The sequence below is a fragment of the Glycine max genome, chromosome 20 (assembly GCF_000004515.6).
Source record: "Glycine max cultivar Williams 82 chromosome 20, Glycine_max_v4.0, whole genome shotgun sequence".
Taxonomy (NCBI): Eukaryota; Viridiplantae; Streptophyta; class Magnoliopsida; order Fabales; family Fabaceae; genus Glycine; species Glycine max.
In genome coordinates, this window is record NC_038256.2 from 27,095,638 (window position 1) to 27,116,669 (window position 21,032).

The following is a 21,032-nucleotide window of genomic DNA, read 5'->3' on the forward strand; positions in this document are numbered from 1 at the left end:
TGATTTTGCAAATCATCTCCTATCAAATCAAAGATTAATTGTGTGATCATGGATCAGTAGGACTTTTTCTTGGGAATGGGGTTTTTCTTGGTGGACAATTTGGCTTTGAGTGTTTTTTGGCCTTTTTCTTTTCTGTTTCTGTTTAGCGCGAGGCGAACAAGTCACTGACGCACGGGATTTTGGTTGGTAATCAAAGGGAGAGGACCACTTTAGGTCGTGGTTTCCTTTCTTTCCATATTTACTTTGGTGATAACTCTGTATTTGTTCAGATGTCGTCTGGTCCAAAGACTTTTCTGTATATTTCTTCTGTTTTGTTTCGATCCTTGATTGGGAATTTTCTTTCCTTTTTTCCTTTTCTCTTCTTTTCTTTTTCTCCTCCCCCTTTTTGTTTTCTTTTGAGGGCAAGGCTTATGGTGAGTTGGGACTTTGGCTCAAGGCTTGTAGAACGGATGGACATGATATATGTCAGGGTGTTGGTCTGGTTTAGGGATAAAAGGGGATGTCCCACATTATTTCCATGACACAATTGCAACGATGATGATTTGGAAATTTTGTGCAAAACTAGTCATGCATGCACCTATGTGGACACTCAAATGTCGAAAAACTTTTTGGTCATGTGATGCTTGGGCTCATAATTCATTTTTCTATTTTAGCCAACCTAGTGTTTCCAAAATATGTTCTTTTATCAATTTGTGCATCCATCCAAATCTCTTTTGGGTTTTCAAAAAACTTTCACAGCATTTACCCTCCAGGCGTACACATTTTTTCAAAAACTGGTTATGATCAGTGAATTCTTTCAAAGAAAAGTTGGAAGTTATCTCTTTTCACAAGCATGTTGTTTTTTAGCTAGACAACTTTTTATTTTATTATCTTCTTTTTTCTTTTTTTTACTTGCTCTCTTTTCCTTTTACTCTTTTTCCTTTTTTAAGTTATTTATCATTTGTTCATTTCCTCTCTCTTCTTCTTTTTTTTCTCTTTTTCTCTCTGAAAAGGTCTTGCGGACGAGGGCGCAGACCACCTACTTACGTCTAACCACAAGGTGAACGAAAAACGCACGCAAATGGTAAGTCGCAAAAATGGTGACGAAATAACTGAGAGCCATAACGCCAAAAATTTCTAACAGAAATGGACAATAACGATAGTAATGTTAGTAACCATATGAACAAAACAGAAAATAGTAATGTCAACAGCAATATGGGCAATAACTGAAAACATTAATAGCAAACTAAACAAAACAAAAACAGATATGTCAAAAAATGCAGTGACCTCGGTCACGTGGCTCCGCTGCCTCCCAAGAAATCGAGCAAATCTGTCATCTCCTCATCCATGCGGGCCTCCTCTCCATCGTCGGGAGCCTCTGCAGGCGCCTCCCCTGCCTGGGCCTCAGGCCATGCGACCTCTGCCCTGAACTGGTCTAGAGTAGGGCATGGAAAAGGAGCGAAACCCTGGCTCTGCAGACTGAGGCTGAGTTGGTAGAGACAGTCATGGGTCTGCACGTGCGCCCTGTGGTTGGCCGCCTGCTGGCGAACCAAATGTCGTAAATATCGCTCCGTGTCAAATAACCCAGCTGGATCAGCCTGATGAGGTGGCGGCGGTGCGTCTGAGGCCTGCGGTGCGCCACCTTGCACCTGTCTAGGCGTGCAATACTTCTCTATGAAGGCCCGGGTGATCGGCGGTCGAATCACCTTACTAGGTGCGATGGGAACCCCAAATGACTGGCAGAGGCCCGTGATCTACGCTGGAAATCCCAGGGCCCTATTAGACTTATCCGGGTCTAAAGGGTGCCTGGTAGGTGGCATACCTGCAAATAAATAAATGGCGTCAACGATCAACTGAGCCACATGGTCGCTCATCCGTGTCAGGATGGCATACACCACCTGACACTTCGGCAGCGGGAGGTCGGAGTTATGATCGCTGGGCAGGATGTTGCTGAGCAGCAACGTCATCCATGTCTGGGTCAAGGTATTCATGTTGGTGCGCATGATCCGCACCCGTCTCCCGACAACGGTCCGGGAAAAATCCTGACCTGGTATGCATAGTAGCTGGGCAATGGCCTCCTCGTCAAATCCATCAGCCCGGTTCCTTCTCTGACTGTACTCGCGCTCCTGGCCCTCCTCCAACACTAGCGGGTATCCCAGGAACTGGCTAAGGGCGTCTGCATCAAAAGGAATCCACTGGCCCCTTACCCATGACCGCATGTCCCGCACGCCCTCCTCCGTAGGCCAAGCATGTGCATAAAACTCGAGAACTATATACGGATCAAACTTGGCCATGGGAGTGACCAGCGACGTCCAACGCCGGCGAGCTATCTCCTCCTGGAAATATGTGTACTCATCATCCCTGAGCTGGACACGTCTCTCTCGGTGGAAGGACCATCCTTTGATGGCCTCGAAACGCTGCTGGTGCTCAACGCTCCTGAAACAATGGCTGTCAAACTCGGGAGCGGCACTAGTCCCTTCGGCTGCGGCGTCCTTCCTAGATCTTTTTGTGGAAAGGTTTCTCGGAGCCATTTCCTGTGAAGACAAACATTCGGAAAGTTAGTTTACAAGAAAATGCTTATTTTAACGCAAAAACGACATGCTAATCTTTCCGATTTAGAACAAACTTGTGCACACATTTCCTTAATGTAAAACATTTATGAACATGCGTATGCGTAAAATATCCTACTATTTACATCAACATACAAGGATATTCAAAATATTCTAGTTACCACACATATATATTTTTTTTGGAAAGAATACATATACACATGCTCAAAATATTGTGTCAAACTTACACATGTTCATATCCTAAGCATTTCGCTACCACAAACTACACATTTGAATTATTTTATTTAACATACAAATTTTTGTTGTTTTATTCACATTATTTATACACATGCACATCGGAGAGCCAATCTCGCGTCACGCACACACTTGCATTCGAAAAGAAACTTTCATGCTATCTATCTATACTTGAGGGGCAATTCCACATCATATATTCATTTGGGAAGCATTCTCATGCCATTTTTGACATGGGTACATTTTTTTGAAAGGATCCTTATGCTACCTATCCACAAATATACATATTTTGAAAGGCATTTTTTGCTATTCATTCACACTTTGCAAGGTATTTTTATGCCATATATTCACATCTTTACATACCGTTGAAAGGTATTTTCGCGCTACCTATATTCACATCTATACATACTGTTGGAAGGTATTTTCCATGCTACCTAGGTGTAAGGTATTCCTCATGGGGCAGCCAAATTTAAATTCTAATAAAAACCTCTCACACATGTCTTAATATTCATGCCCTTTTACATTCAAAAACCAAAATTTAGATTCCTAGGCATAAGTCATGCTTCCTTGCATTGAAATTAAAAGCTTGGGTTCCTAGGCCTAGAGTTGCATTCGGGTACTCATTTTAAATCCTTCCTACTGTCCCTATATATACAAAACAGTCTCACAGTCCCAAGCTTACAAAACCATGCTCATATTTCATTGAGGCATTTCACTGAGCACTTGGTGGGCGCATGTTTAGGTATGAATAGCAAGAGAGTGGGGGCAATGTGGCATACCCCCCTGCTTCAGGATGCACTCTAGGCCTAAGGTCATCCCCTACAACCCCTCAATTCAAACCAATCAAGCATGAAAACAAACCAAAATTGCCCCACAAATTGGAGCACATTCCAACAATTTAGAGCACCAAAAGAGGACCAAAATACACCAATGGAAAGCTAGAAAACTCAAGGATGAGATACTAACTTGTTGGAGTGAGTAGGAGTACCAAAAATAAAAGCAAAATGCAACCAAAGGTGGCTTGGGGGGAAGTTTTTGAGTGCAAAAAATGTTCCGATAACCTGCCATTTGTGGGGCTCTCTCATTTTTTATAGAGTACAAAACCGTGAGTCCCGTAAGCTCTCTCTTTTTGAATGAGGGGGGAAGTTTTTGAGTGCAAAAAATGTTCCCCTCCCTCATTTTTTATATTTTGGTGAAGGGGTTGCTCGCCCAAGCGAGCTAACCTGCCATTTTTTTTAGGGGGACATAAGCATGGCCCTCGGCGTTCGCCTACTCGAATCCACTCAAGGTAGATTAGGCATCCATTATTTATTTTAAACAAACAACAGTAATAATTACTGTGAGTTTAAAAGGATACTAGGCTACCTTGCAGCGGCGTTTTCCACTGGTCCCGAGCTGGGAAGGGATGACGATTTGTCGGTCGTGACCCTAGCCTCTATTTGCGTCCGTTCCTAAGTACCTGAAAGTAGGAAACAACAATGCGTGGCAAATCGTGATCGCGTCGTCGTCTTACCTTGATTGGTTTTTGCTTTTAGCTTTGTCTCAACCTCCGACTGTGGCCTAAGATGATTCTGCCCCTGTTATCACAAAAATATGCATGCGTATGCGTATGCATGAATGTCTTCAAATGCAATAATCTTATTAGTGAAAGCTGGTTTAGGTTCAGTTTTACTTAAGCGCTTGGGGCATCCCATGAACTGAGCGAAAGGGCTCAGGTTATTATGAACTAACACATGGTTTAAAATCAAAGTGAGGACTGAAGCCTCAAACCTTGTTCTCTTCTTTTAAAAGACTCTGACAAGAGATATACAGTAGACGGGAATCCCTGGGGGAAACCAAGAAGACACACAAAAATAAAAGAACATGCGGCAACATCCTTAATTGCCCTAGATTCTAAGCATAGTATCGCTTGACAACATCAGAGTTCACATGTAAAGGTAGCTCCTCGCCATCCATCTTGGTAAGCACCAGGGCTCCTCCGGAAAAAGCCCTTTTCACAACGAAAGGCCCTTCATAGTTCGGGGCCCATTTCCCTCGATTATCTTTAACAACGTGGGACATCTTTTTCAGCACAAGGTCTCCCTCATGGAACTTGCGCAAGCGTACCTTCTTGTCGAACGCATTCTTCATTCTTTGTTGATACAGGCGCCCATGACTCATGGTCGTCAAGCGCTTACCTTCAATAAGGTTGAGTTGGTCATAGCGTGTTTGAGCCCACTCTGATTCTTCTAAACCCGATTCTGCTAGTATTCTTTGGGAAGGGATCTCTACTTCAAATGGGAGTACCGCTTCCATTCCATAAACCAAGGAATACGGCGTTGCCCCAGTAGAAGATCGTACTGAAGTTTGGTACCCATGTAAGGCAAAAGGCAACATCTCGTGCCAATATTTATATGACACTGTCATCTTCTGAATAATTTTCTTAATATTCTTGTTGGCTGCTTCCACGGCTCCGTTCATCTTTGGCCGGTAGGGCGTGGAGTTGTGATGCTGGATTTTGAAATTCGTGCACATTTCCTGCATCATCTTGTTATTCAGATTGGTACCATTGTCGGTAATGATCTTCCTAGGGAGTCCGTACTGACAAATCAGCTCCCTCTTGATGAATCTGACCACTACACTCCTCGTAACATTGGTGTAGGAAGCCGCTTCGACCCACTTGGTGAAATAATCTATCATCACGAGAATGAAGCGATGACCGTTTGAAGCCTTTGGCTCGATGGCCCCGATGACATCTATTCCCCACATGGAAAAAGGCCAAGGGGCGGACATGACATTCAAAGGATGTGGCGGAGCATTGACATTGTCTGCGAACGCTTGACACTTGTGGCATTTCCTTACATGGACGCAACAATCACCTTCCATGGTAAGCCAGTAATAACCTGCTCTCAGGATCTTCCTGGCCATAGCATGCCCATTGGCGTGTGTTCCAAACGAACCCTCGTGGACTTCCTCGATCATATGGTTTGCCTCTTTGGCATCCACGCATCGCAGGAGAGTCATGTCGTGGTTTCTTTTATATAGTATGCTCCCGCTCATGAAGAAACCGGCCGCCAATCTCCTCAATGTCCTTTTATCATTGTCAGAAACCTCCGGTGGGTACTCTTTGCTTTCAACATATCGCTTGATATCCAAATACCAAGGCTTACTGTCCCGTTCCTCTTCCACCTGGCAGCAATGCGCGGGTTTTCCCCGACACCAGAACTCAATGTATGGTAGATCCCCGTGCGGCGTCAGCTGGAACATGGACGCCAAAGTGGCAAGCGCATCAGCCATTTGATTTTCCTCCCGGGGAACATGATGGAAGGAGATTTCATCAAAGGAATTAGCCAGCTCCTTAATATAGGCTTTGTAGGGTATCCGCTTGGGGTCTCTAATTTCCCATTCCCCTCTCAGCTGATGGATCACCAACGCTGAGTCCCCGTACACCTTGAGTAGCTTGACATTGGAGTCAATCGCTGCCTGGACGGCCAGGGCACATGCTTCATACTCAGCCATATTGTTGGTGCAGTCGAACCCCAGCCTGGCTGTGAAAGGTATACATTGATTGTCTGGAGAGACTAATACTGCTCCAATGCCATGGCCTAGAACGTTTGACGCTCCATCAAACCACACGGTCCATTTGTCCCGGTCCTCGTCTAGTTTTTCCTCAAACAAGGCCATGATGTCCTCATCCGGTAATTCGGGATGCATGGGCTGATAGTCGTTGAGAGGCTGCTGAGCCAAATAATCTGCTAAGGCACTTCCTTTTATCGCCTTTTGGGTGACGTAAGCTATACCAAAATCGGATAGTAAGACTTGCCACTGTGCGATCCGTCCCGTAAGAGTTGGCTTTTCAAAGATGTACTTAATCGGGTCAATCTTGGATATCAACCAGGTGGTATGGCTCAGCATGTATTGTCTTAGGTGATGGGACGCCCAGACTAAAGCACAACACGTTCTTTCGAGCAGGGAGTAATTCATTTCACAGGCCGTGAACTTCTTACTTAAGTAGTAGACAGCGCGTTCTTTCTTTTCGGACTCGTCATGTTGCCCCAACATACATCCCATCGACTCGTCCAAAATCGTCAGATACAAGATGAGAGGCCTTCTGGGTACCGGTGGCATAAGCACAGGAGGGTTCATGAGACACTGTTTGATCCTTCCAAACGCCTCTTGACAATCCTCGTTCCAATGGACGGATTGGTTTTTGCCTAAGAGCTAGAACAACAACTCACAGATAGCGGTGAGCTGTGATATGAATCTGGCAATGTAGTTCAAACGCCCCAGGAAACCTCGGACTTGCCTCTCGGTACGGGGTTCCGGCTTCTCAAGGATGGCCTTTACCTTTTCGGGATCTACCTCTATCCCTTTCTGGCTTACAATGAAACCTAGCAATTTCCCTAATTTGACCCCAAAGGTGCACTTAGCGGGGTTCAACCTCAATTGATACTTCCTAAGCCTTTCAAACAACTTTCGCAGGTTGACGAGGTGTTCCTCCTCGGATTTAGATTTGGCAATTATGTCGTCCACATAGACCTCGATCTCTTGGTGCATCATATCATGGAACAAAGCTACCATGGCCCGTTGATAAGTTGCCCCGGTATTCTTGAGTCCAAAGGACATCACCTTATAACAGAACATTCCCCACAGGGTGACGAAGGTAGTCTTTTCCATATCCTCTGGCGCCATCTTTATCTGATTGTTACCGGAGAACCCATCCATGAAGGAAAATAAAGCGAAATTGGTCGTATTATCCACAAGGATATCGATGTGTGGCAAAGGAAAGTTGTCTTTGGGACTGGCCCGATTCAGGTCCCGATAATCCACACACATTCGCACTTTCCCATCCTTCTTAGGGACTGGTACAATGTTGGCAACCCATTCTGGGTACCGAGCGACAGCCAAAACCCCAGTGTCAAATTGTTTCTTTACCTCTTCTTTTATCTTCAAGGATGTCTCGGGCTTCATTCTTCTTAGTTTCTGTTTTACCGGGGGACACTCGGGATTTAGGGGTAATCTGTGTTGTACAATGTCAGAACACAAACCGGGCATATCTTGGTACGACCAAGCAAAGATGTCTTGGTAATCTCTTAGCAGGGCTGTTAATTCTTCGCGGATGGGCGTGGTCATACCCGTGCCTATCTTTACTTCCCTTTTTCCACTGCCAGTTCCCAAGTCTATTAGTTCTGTCTCTTCTTGATGAGGCCCCATTTCTTGGTCCTCTTGGGCGACTATCCTTTCCAACTCTGGGGTAAGTCCCACATCCTCGTTCTCTTCATCTTTTATCTGATTCGTTTCTTGCTCGAAGTCGATGGGCGGGTCCCAGGTATTAGTACCTTCGAGGGACTCGTCGTCGGATCTAGCGTTTTAAACATAAAGAAGTAAACATGCAAATGGATGAGAATGGGTAGAGACGCAGGAATAGATAAAGAAAGATCTTTGTATTATAGATTCAGGAACAAAAGACACAAAGCCTTAACAAAAGGAAACTCTAAAGCCTAGGCCCAACTATAGAGCTTTTAAAGCCATAAAAGGTTTACATTATGCTTGTCGCGTAAATGTCTGGGCGCTCCTCCACTTGCCCATTTCCTAGTCGGAAATCAGGAGGGCATGGTCGTACCAAATCCGACCCACTCGGAGCATCATCTTCACATATTGCAACGACTTGGCCTTCGTCTCCTAGACCCGCACTTATAAAGCTTCTACTTATGTGGCAGGGCGGGCTTCCTTCGTCTTCTTGTCTTAATCGTGAGCCTTGACTTCCGCCTTTCCTTTCCGTGATGCTTTTCCTTATATCTGCTTGTGAGGGTTTGAAGCCTAACCCAAACTTCCCACGATTTCCTTTGGCGCTTATCAGGCTAGTTATGCCGCCATTGTCCTTGCCTAAACCCATTCCGGGTTCGTAACCATTTCCCAACATTACCCGTGCCACCATCACTGCCGTATCTGACAGACAAGGTTGCCCAGAGAAGGAATCCATGGAGGAAATACTTACCACCTCGAAAGACTGGAAAGCGGTTTCTAATCGCTCCTCCGCGGCCTCCACATATGGCATAGAGGATGGGCAACTCACCAAGATGTCTTCCTCGCCCGATATGATAACCAAATGCCCTTCCACTATGAACTTCAATTTCTGATGGAGTGTAGAGGGAACGACTCCCACTGAATGGATCCACGGGCGTTCTAACAGGCAGCTGTAAGGGGGGTTAATATCCATGATTTGAAAGGTAACCTGACATGTGTGATGGCCTATTTGTACCGGGAGGTCGATCTCTCCCCTAACCTCTCGGTGGGTGCCGCCAAAGGAACGAACTACCATGGAACTTGGCTTTAGATGGGAAACATTAAACGGTAATTTCTCCAAAGTGCTTTTGGGCATCACGTTTAAGCTGGAACCATTATCGATGAGCACCTTGGCTACAACGTGGTCCATACACTTGACTGATACGTGCAAAGCCTTGTTATGCCCTCTTCCCTCGGCAGGGATTTCTTCTTCGGCGAAGGCAAGATAGTTGTTGGCAGTGATATTATTGACGAGTCCTCCGAAGCCTTCCACAGAAATATTTTGGGCCACGTGGGCCTCATTCAAAACCTTTACTAGCAGAGCCCGATGAGGCTCCGAGCTCATGAGTAATTCCAACAGCGAGACCCTGGCCAGGGTTTTGTTGAACTGCACAATAACCTTGAACTCGCTCTGCTGAATTATGCAGAGAAACTCGCTGGCTTCCTCTAGCGACACCTCCTTCTTTCCATAACCATCCCTTTTCTCCGGAAGACCTTTCACCAGAATTTCCTCATTCGGAGTGAGGGGCGCTTTATCATCTTGTTCTTCCACTACCTTCGCCTTCCCTTTGACGTTCATGGGCTGAATTGGTAGGTCGGGGGGCACAAATACACGACCGCTGCGAGTCACACCGCTCATCCTCGTGATATTGGTTACCTTGGCCAACAACGAACTGATGTCGGGGCTTTTGCGAAGCTGTGCCCTTGGTGAAATATATCACCAAAGGTTTAGGCCTTCCAAAACTTCTCTCATCCACGGACTGCATACATATATGCTGCTCTTCTCTTCCTTCATCACCGACTTCCAGTTGGCCTTGATCTATCATTCGCTGCAACAATTCCTCCACTGCAAAACATGTTTCCATGCTATGTAGCTCGCTGGGATGCAACAAACAAGAGTCCTCTTTATGCCCACCGTGGGGAATCACACTTCCCTTTTGTAGGGCCTCAAAGATAAACCTCCTAGGGGTTGCCATGTCCTTTAAAGGTTTAGACCTGCGCGGCCTATCTGACTCAATGGCATTAACCCCTCACCCTCCATGATTGGCGAGCGGGTTGGTTTCACATTGGGCCGATCCTCTTGGAACGTCAGCCATCCAACATCTATCAAATGTTGGACCTTGTATTTAAGGGCCAAGCATTTTTCGATGGAATGCCCTGGGGTATTCCCATGGTACTTGCAAGTTGCGTTAGGATCATACCACTTTGGGAACGGGGGTTGGAAGATCTTCCCAGGAGTTATCACGGCCAGTTGGTTGGCGATGAGGGACGGCAAGAGGTCTTCATACGTCATTGGGAGTGGGGTGAATTCTTGAATTGGCCTCGGGGGAAAGTTCCTCATTGCATTGGAATTGCCGGTCGGGTGAGTCATGGTTGGAGTTGGAACTTGGGGGGCCTCCCTCTGGACGGGTGCCTTAGGATGCACGGGTGCTGAGTTAGAGGAGTTCCCGACGTGAGCTGAGAAGCTCGGATGATGTTGTGCGTACTGATGTGTACCATGAGATGTCTGCGGAGGTTTGACCCATATGGGCACCGAAGTGACAGCATAGGCATCTCCCTCCTTCCTTTTTGTCCCAGTTGCTCCGATTCTTTTAGCATTGGCACTTGTGGAGGAAACGTAATCGAACTTCCCTCTTTTCAACCCTACTTCGATTCTTTCTCTGGCAAAAACTAGGTCCGCGAAGCTAGACGACATGTATCCTACCAACTTCTCATAGTAAAACACTAGCAAGGTGTCTACCATCATGGTGATCATCTCCTTTTCGACCATAGGAGGGGCCACTTGTGCTGCCAGGTCTCTCCACCGCTGTGCGTATTCTTTAAAGGTCTCACCTTCCTTCTTGAACATATTCTGTAGCTGAGTGCGATCGGGAGCCATATCGGAATTATACTGATATTGCCTTAGGAAAGCAGTAATCAGGTCCTTCCAAGTACGGATGCGGGAAGCTTCCAGATTAGTGTACCAAACGACCGCGGCCCCGGCCAAGCTATCTTGGAAAAAGTGTATTAATAGCTTCTCATCCCTAGAGTGCGCGCTCATCATACGACAATACATCTTGAGATGGTTCTTGGGACAAGTCGTCTCTTTATACTTGTTGAAGTCCGGCACTTTGAATTTTGGGGGAATAACAACATCTGGTACCAAGCAAAGATCTGTCATGTCCGCGAACGGATAGTCACCAAAGCCTTCAACAGCCCTCAATCTCTCCTTGAGGAGATCGAGTTTCCTTCTTTCTCCGGTCGCCGGGGGTGGTCCTTCTGTGGACAAGATTATTGGTTGTGCTGTGAGGTTGGGTTGAGGCAAAGTGTGGGGTGCCGGTCCCTCGACGGGGATCGGGGGGTAGAACTCGACATCCCCTTGGGCGTACTCTTGATGATCTCCGTGGACCTCGTCGGGCTGTCGAGGAGGCTCCCTTTCAAGGATGGGAGAAGAGATATGACCCACATCGTCTTGCATGACTGGCGGCGTGTAATTAGGCGTCAATCCATAAGGGTAAGCCTCTCGGTTGTATCCCAAATGGGGGTTGCTGTTGTGCCCCAGTGTGTTCCTTCCTCGTCCTACCGTATTTGGGGGAGGATGGTGCACGGTGGCTAGGAGAGTCGGGTCTGCTTTGACAGCCGAACTGACAGCGGCAGCGGTGGCCACGTTCTTCTCCATGAGTTGCCTCATTCCTAGCATGGCCTCCATCATAGAAGCCATTTGTTCTTTCAAAGCCGTAATGTCGGCTTTCATCTGTTCCTGTGTCTCCTCTTGATCACCCATCGTTCTAGATTTGGATCTGGTGCAATAGGGATGCCTTGGGGCGCGTTAGTTATGGTGTTTTTCCTAGAAAAACCAAACGTGAGGAGTAGGTAAAAATTATGAATGCATGTTTAGAGATAAAATGCAGGAGTGATTTGATTCGCACTGACATTTTTGGAGTAGAAACATGGGATAAACTCATTTTATTCAAAAAGGTTATAACTAGTCAAGATCTGAGTTACAATACAAGTTCCCTAGCGGTTCCAAATTATATGGGCCATTAAATCTATCATATGCTGACAATAGTCGAGAAGTCCGTGGATCTCCTCGGGGGCGGAGTAGGTGTCTGCCATTGCTTTGGCCTTGGCTAGCAATCGGGGCAGTTCTTGACTCCCGTTCAAGGTAAGAGCAAATCGATCCATCCACATGGTTGCCTCTTGGTGTAACAAGTCGATCACCCTTCCTCGAGCCTCCTTTTCCACGTACACTTGGGCATACTCATCCGCCACCCTATGCTCGTGGGCCGTGGCTAGACTTAGTTCTTTTAGGTACTTGGTGATGATAGCTAACATGTTGGTCTCTGTCTCGCATAAATGCTGAGTCAAGTTCCTTTTGGACCTTGAGCAAGCTGCTAACTCTTCTTTTAAGACCATGCTATGTGCTCGTGATCAGTCTCTCTCTTCCCTTCGAAGCTTGAGCTCACGGTTGCTGCCCCACAATGCTCCACGGAATTTGTCACGATCGTGCTCTTCTTTGCGAGCCCTCTTGGTTTCTTGTTCAAGGGCTTTTGTGGTAGCTGCATTTTCTTCTCGTAACCCGACACACTCTTTCCGGACCTCTGTAGCGACCAACTTGAATTTTTCTTTGGCAAGGCTCTCTTTTCCTAGTTTGGTTTTCAGAGCTCGGACTTCTTCATCTTCTTCCGGAGCTTCGAAATTCTCTTCGTTGATAATCTTTAACTTGGCGAGCCAATCTAAACCCCGTGTACGAACTTTCAGCCATTCATGATAACCACCAATAATGCCATTACGAATGCCCGTAAGCTCTTTATCTTTCCTTAATGGGTTTTCCCACGCCTTATGGACTCTTTGTATAACCTTGAAATTCTACGCGCCAAAATCTCTCACAAGGAAAGGAGACAGGCTTTCTTCCATCGGTGCTCCCCTCATGGGGTACCCTAACTGTCTTATAGCAAGCGCGGGATTGTAATTAATGCAACCCCTCGCTCCTATCAACGGGATGTTTGGGTAGCTTCCACATGAGGAGAGAACACCCTCATTTCCTTCTTTCCATCGTGGAAACCAATTGATTGTTCTGCCTCCTATCCCAGCCAAGTGTTGGTCCCAATCTACTCTTCTTTTCTCGACACACGAGCGATGGCTTCGGAGCGGACATGGATGCCTTATGTCTTGTTGGAATAAGTGCGAAACCAACCATACACAAAGAGCGGGCAAACAACATACGATCCGTGCACTACTCTTTTTGCACCTTTGGTCAAATGTGTCAAATAAGCCTGCCAAGACAGCTACCGCTGGGCTTTCTTTGCTATGGTGATATACAAGGAAAGCATCAATCACGGCTAGGTCCACCAAACCATCTACGTTTGGAAAGAGGACAACCCCAAAGATTAGCAATGCTAATACATCCATAAACGGGACCCACTCCTCTTGATTCGCCATATCCCTCGCCTTACCTTCTAAGTACTTCCGTGGTAGGCCCACTATGCCGTTTCGAGTTTGTTTTACGCGGTCCAATCCTCTCGCCGAATCCCTGACCACAACTGCAATTTTGCTCAAGGATGGAAGAAAGCCGAAGAAAAGATATGGTTTCCTTCCCCCAAGAGGACATCCTAGAATCTCCTCAAATTCTTCAACAGTCTGTACTAATTGGAAGTCTCCAAATGTGAAGCATCTCAAAGGCTGGTCATAGTATTGGGTGAGTGATGCAATGGCTTATGGGGATATCTCTGCTATGGTCAAATCTAAGATTTTTCTGTACGTCTTGCGGAAGGCTTGCATTTGGAGAGGTTCCATCAACCGCCCCAACTCCTTGATGCTGGTGATATCTAGGCCTTTAATCTTGACTTGATAAAACCTTTTGCCAGTTTGATTTGTCCCCATGTTTACTAAAGTGAAACAAAAATCCGATGCGAATCAAAACTTCGACATCTATCATGGGTGGAATGGATGAATGCATGAAGGAATGCACATGAGACAGATGCAATTTATGAATACGGGAGCTCGGGGAAATTGTCTCCTTTTTAGATACAACATCTTGGGGTAGCACAGTGCCCGATGTATGTATTTAAGAAGGTGACACGAACCCTCCGTTAGTTTCCAAAAGATAGGGGATCAAGACAGAACCCGTGCGTGATGCATATGCAAAGGGCACAACACGGGAGTGTACAGTATGACAATATTCACAAAATATATAAGCGAAAAAGGTACATGCTACTTATGCATGGCAGTGCGAAAAAGGGTTTTTTAGTGATAATCCCCAAGGTGGTCATATCTCTCTTGATGGTCTCTAGAGGTATCATCCTCTTCAAAGAACATATTGCAGTAGTAGGGACTACTAGCAACAATATGTTTTCAAAGAGAAAAACTCTAGATGAGGGTTCACTGAAATCAAGCAAGTCGGAGACCTAGCATGATCACAGATTCACCTCCACTCCTTATGCTCCCATGAAACCTGGTATAGGGCCCTTTTTTCAACTCACCGTGTGTGCGAATAGTGTTGGTGTTTGTGTGCATCAAATAAATAAATATTTACCTCATGCATACATATTAAAACGCACTAAAAGCATCAAAGAGTGTCATACCCTAATTTCGTCCAGAGACTATTGCTTGATGGCATGCAACCTTTGATTGACCGCTTCGAAATACTTGGCACCCTTTGTTGCACAATATGTGAAGTCCCGAGACGCGCCGGAAATCAAAAGGAAGCGCGGTTACACCATCCGTGAAATTCTGTAATGTGACGAAAACCAAAAGGAAGTATTGTTACGCAATCCGTGAGTTTCCGTAACTTTTTCGAAAGCTAAAAAAGAGTAAATGCATGATCCGTAAGGTTCTGTAACCTTACGGAAAGAAAATAAGTGTCGTTACGAAATTCGTAAAGTTTCGTAACGTTACAGAAAAAGAATAACCAAAAAAGGTAAAGGGGTGTATTTAGTAAAAAAGGGGTGTAAATAGCAACCAGGCCCACTTAGGCCTTCCAGATTCTTCCTCCAGATGGCGGTTGCTTCTGGAGGAAGCAACCTGGCTCGCCTGGGCGAACTGGGTGGCAAGCTCCTCCCCTATTTTGCTATAAATAGGGGGAGGAATGAAGAAGGAAGGGATTCAGCCTTCTTGGCACTTCGTATTCTCTTGAAAATTGCTGAGGAAAATTGTTTCCGTGAAGAAAATCCAAGCCGAGGCGCTTCCGTAACGTTTCTGTGGGTAATTACGCGAAGATTTTCAACCGTTCTTCGACATTCATCGTTCGTTCTTCGTTTTTCTTCGGTCTTCAACCGGTAAGTACCCCAAACCGAGCTTTTCAATTCATTCTATGTACCCGTGGTGGTCCCCATTTGTTTCGTGTACTTTTATTCTCGTTTTCATTTACTTTTTGTACCCCCTTTTGACGTGCTTCAGTCATTTGTTTAAGTTATTTCTCGCCTAATCAAAAAATAAAATAAATTTCCACCGATCATTTGATTTGTAATATCCGTTAATTTCTGTTAAAATGAATTCCGACCGTTCGGTCGTGCCGTAACTACGTTGGAAATAAAAAAAAGAGGTAAAATAATAATATAATAATCAAAAAATACCTTTTAGTAAAATAAAGCGGAAAAATCAATCGGACGTTTCTCTTTGGGATTTCTCGTTCTTAATTGAATTGACTAATAACTAAAGTGAAATTAAGGCTAAAATCAACCCGCAAAGTCAAGCTCATCTACAAAAAAGTCACTAAAAAAGGATTTGAAAAGTTCAATATCTCAGTTTTTCTTACCAAGTAAATGGATCATTTTTAAGGTCCAACGCCTTAAAATGACCACCTTCTAAGTAAAAAGAGAACCTCGATTCACCCTTAAAAAAGAACTACGTAGGTCTAATTTCCTCTTCGATGGAGGGTACGTAGGAGCAAGAGCCCCACTTTTGTCGACCTCAAAAATAAAAAATGAAATAAAAGTTAAGATAACACAATTTCACAATTCTAAAAAATAGGTTGTTGTCCTTTGAGACAAACGTGAGAGGTGCTAATACCTTCCTCAAATGTAAATACAACTCCCGAACTTAGAATTTTCGTTTTGACTAGTTTCCTTCAGTTTTTCCGACGTTTTCCACAAATAAACGTTGGTGGCGACTCCGTGCATCTTTCCTCCTTTGGAAAGTGCACCCGTGAGCCTCGCCTTGCTCGCCCGCAAAAGGGCATGTTGCGACAAAGAGTTATATACACAAGAACATAATGAAAAAAAAGGGAAACCAACAAAGGAGGATGTCATGATAAAACATTGCACAAGATTAAATGGCTTAACTCTCAAAAAACAGTCCCCAGTGGAGTCACCAACTGTCGCAACCTACCCTTTGGCGGGAGGGCGACGCGAGACTCGTGGGTGCGTGTTCCAAGAAAGGAATACGCGCGGCGTCGCCACCAACGTTTATTTGAGGAAAACATCGGAAAAACCGGAAAAGACGTGATCTACGAACCTTAAGTGAAAGGTTCGGGAGTTGTATTTACGCACGGGGAAGGTATTAGCACCCCACGCGTCCGTCACAAGAGACGGCAGCCTTTTAATTAAATGTGCAAACATGACTTCAATTTTATGTTCCCTTTTACGTTTTTATTCCTTTTCATATATTTTTTTTTATCTTTTTGCGATCGACGAGGGTGTTTCCCTTGCTCCTGCGTATTCCTTAATTGCGATAAGGAAATCAGACCTACGTAGTTCTTTGTGAACAAAGTGTTTGGTTGAGTTATTTTTATCTTTTTTTGCAAAATATGTTTTTATTGAATGAAAGGTCATTTAAGGCGTTGGACCATTAAACAATCTTTCGATTCCTTCGAAAAGAGAGAAGACATTAAGGCATTGGACCATTAATGGTCTCTTTATTTTTTAAAGAGGTAATAAAGTCACATGTTGATTTTAGGCCTTTAGAAATCTATACTTAACCAATAAAAGCGGAAAAGGCCATTTCAAGGCGTTGGACCTTTGAAAATGGCTTTTTTAGGCGTTGACAAAAGTTTGGTTTATGAATTGATTTTAGCCTTAGTTTCGCTTTGGTTATTAGTCGATTCAATCAAGAAAGAGAAATCTCAAAGAGAAACGTCCGATTGCTTTTTTTGGTTTATTTTACTAAAAGATATTTTTGATTATTATATTATTATTTTACCTCTTTTTGGTTTCCAACGTAGTTACAGCACGACCGAACGGTCAGATTTCATTTTAACAGAAATTAACAGATATCACAATTCAAATGATCGGTGGAAATTCATTTTATTTTTTGATTAGGCAAGAAAATGACTTAAGCAAATGACTAAAGCACGTCAAAAGGAGGTACGGAAAGTAAATGAAATGAAAATAAAAGCACGTGAAAACAAATGAGGACCACTAAGGGTACATAGAATGAATTGAAAAGTTCGATTTCAGGTACTTACCGGTTGAAGACCGAAGAACGATGAAGAACGAACGAAGAACGTTGAAGAACAGTTGAAAATCTTCGCGAAATCACCCACGGAAACGTTACGGAAGCGCCTCGGCTTGGATTTTCTTCATGGAACCAATTTTTTTCACTAATTTCAAGTGATTCTCGAATTACCAGGATGGCTGAATATTTTTCCTCTTCACTTCTCCCCCTATTTATAGGAAAATGGGGGAGAAGCTTGCCACCCAGCTCGCCCAGGTGAGCTAGGTTGCTTCCTCCAGAAGCAACCGCCTTCTGGAGGAATTTTCTGGAAGGTCCAAGTGGGCCTGGTTGCTATTTGCACCCCCATTTTTACTAAATAAACCCCCTTGCTCTTTTTTGGTGATTCTTTTTCCGTAACGTTACGAAACTTTACGAATTTCGTAACGATGCTTGTTTTCTTTCCGTAATGTTACGAAAACTTACGGATTACGTAATCATCCACTTTTTGCCTTCCGGAATGTTACGGAACTTTACGGATTGCGCACTAACACTTCCTTTTAATTTTCGGCATGTCGCGGAACTTCACGGATTGTGCTATAATGCTTTCTTTTGACTTTCGGCACGTCACGGAACTTCACGAATTGCCTAACGATGGGTGCCAAGTACCTTGAAGTGGTCAAACGAGGGTCGCATCCCAACAACGGATGGTCCCCGGACGAAATTAGGGTATGACACACGTTATTCTCCATGAGTTGTCTCATTCCTAACATGGCATCCATCATGGAAGCCATTTTCTCTTTCAAAGCCTACATGTCGGCTTTCATTTGTTCCTGTATCTCCTCTTGGTCACTCATCGTCCTAGATTTGGATCTGGTGCGATAGGGATGCCTTGGGGTGCGTTTAGTTATGGCATTTTTCCTAAAAAACCGAACGTGAGGAGTAGGTAAAGAAAAATGAATGCATGCTAGAGATAAAATGCAGGAGTGATTTGATTCGCACTGATCGCAGGATAAACTCATTTTATTCAGAAAGCTATATCTAGTCAAGATCTGAGTGACAATACAAACTTCCTAGCGGTTTCTAATTATATGGGCCATTAAGTCTATCATATGCTGACAATAGCTGAGAAGTCCGTGGATCTCTTCGGGGGCGGAGTAGGTGTCCGCCATTGCTCTGGCCTTGGCTAGCAATCGGGGAAGTTCTTGACTCTCGTTCAAAGTAAGAGCAAATCGGTCCATCCACATTGTTGCCTCTTGATGTAACGAGTCGATCACCCTTCCTCTAGCCTCCTTTTCCACGTACACTCGGGCATACTCGTCCGCCACTTTGTGCTCGTGGGCCGTGGCTAGATTTAATTCTTCTTGGTACTTGCTGACGGTGGCTAACATGTTGGTCTCTGTCTCGCATAAACGCTGAGACAAGCTTCTCTTGGACCTTGAGCAAGCAGTTAACTCCTCTTTTAAGACCATGTTATGTGCTCGTGATTGGTCTCTCTCTTCCCTTCAAAGCTTGAGCTCATTGTTGCTGTCCCACAAAGCTCCACGAAATTTGTCTTGGCCATGCTCTTCCTTGCAAGCCCTCTTGGTTTCTTGTTCAAGGGCTCTTGCGGTAGCTGCATTTTCTTCTCGTAACTCGGCACACTCTTTCCGGACGTTTGTAGCGACTAACTTGAATTTTTCTTTGGCCAGTCTTGCTTTTCCTAGTTATGTTTTTAGAGCTCGAACTTCTTCATCCTCTTCCGGAGCTTTGAAGTTCTCCTCATTGATAATTTTCAACTTGGAGAGCCAATCTAACCCTCGTGTACGAACTTTCAGCCATTCATGATAACCACCGATGATACCATTATGGATGCCCCTAAGTCCTTTATCTTTCCTTAATCTTGAAACTTTGCGCGCCAAAATCTCTCACAAGGAAAGGAGAGAGGCTCTCTTCCGCCGGTGCTCCCCTCATGGGGTACCCTAACTGTCTTATAGCAAGCGCGGGATAGTAGTTAATACAACCCCTCGTCCCTATCAACGGGATGTTTGGGTAGTCCCCACATGAGAAGAGAACTCCCTCTTTTCCTTCCTTCCATCGTGAAAACCAGTTGATTGTTCTGCCTCCTATCCTAGCCAAGTGTTGGTCCCAATCTACTCTTCTCTTTTCAACACACGAGCAATGGCTTCGGAGCGGACATGGGTGTCTTATGTCTTGTTGGAATAGGTGTGAAACCAACCATACAAAAAGAGCGGGTAAGCAATAGATGATCCGTGCGCTACTCTTCTTGCACCTTCAGTCAAATGTATCAAATAAGTCTGCCAAGATAGCTACTCTTACTCGCTATTTATATATATATATAAGCATAATTTGTGTCTTCGAAAATAAAAAATAAAAGAAGTCACATTACCACTTCTTTAAAATAAAAAACGCTTAATACCCAATTTCGTCGTCAAGTTTAATTAAAGTATTGAATTGGGTTTCCATATTTAAAAAAGAAAAAATCAATTAGGTCCTCAAATTTTAAAATTCACCAATCTAATCCTTTTCATCCAATTGGGATGATGTTAAATTGTAAATTTTGACAGCTTTAATTTATGAATAGTGGATATTTTTAACCAGCACTATATTTTGATTTTTTTTTAAACCAATCCTTTCCCATTGCATGCACCATCAAAATCGCATGTCATCATCCTCCCCTTTGTAAGTCGCCACTCCCCATTTCAAGCACCGACCAGCAACAAGGTTTTCAGTCAGGATAACAACGACCATTGACAAACTAAACAACATCCGCTAGACGCTCAAATTTGAGATCTTAAAGCACAAATATGAGATAGAAAAAACTCAAATCATTGGTCCACTTCCACGACGAGGGCCACAATTTCCAAATCTAAGTAAGGAAACCGCCGTTATGGTTTGCTTCTAGAACCGTGCTTTGTGGGTAATCGAAACATGTTTTGAATCGAGGTTAATGATTTAGAAGGAGATGGTGGTGGTGGTAGTTTTCGGTTATGGTGAATCATGGGTTGGCAGGGCTATAATGGTGGTGTGTCACGATGCTAAGGTGATGGTGGTTTGTGTGCCAATGGGGTTTTTGGTGAGGGTGGTTGGAGGAATGTGTTGAGTTTTGGGTGTCAGATCTAGGTTTATAGGTATTGGTCGTATGGTAAAGGAGTAGTGATGTTGTCATGTTTTTGGTGGTGTGGAGCATTGAAGAGGCAGATTAATGGTGCTTACATGTGGGTTTGGGTAATGCAACAATGTTAGGCGGAGGATAACCAATGTTAATGCAAAAACGAAAAAAAGATGGAGACAAAAACAATTTATTATTGGTTAGTCTAAATTGAATGAAAGGGCAAGCTTGATGCATTTTTAAAAATTTTGGGACCTAATTATAGTTTTTAAAAAAATACGAGGAGCCAATTGAACATTTTAATAAAACTTGAGAATCAAATTAAGTATTAAGTCAATAAAAAATAAGGAAAAGTCATTAAAAATGAAAAGTGAGAATAAAAATGATTTCAATCATTTGTAATACCTACACGATTCCTCACGCACACAACATGCTTAAGGATGGGAATAGGCTAGGCCGAATAAATAAGTCTAGTATGTTTAAAAAATTCAAAGCCTAAACCTTGTTTGCTATCTATCATAGGCTTT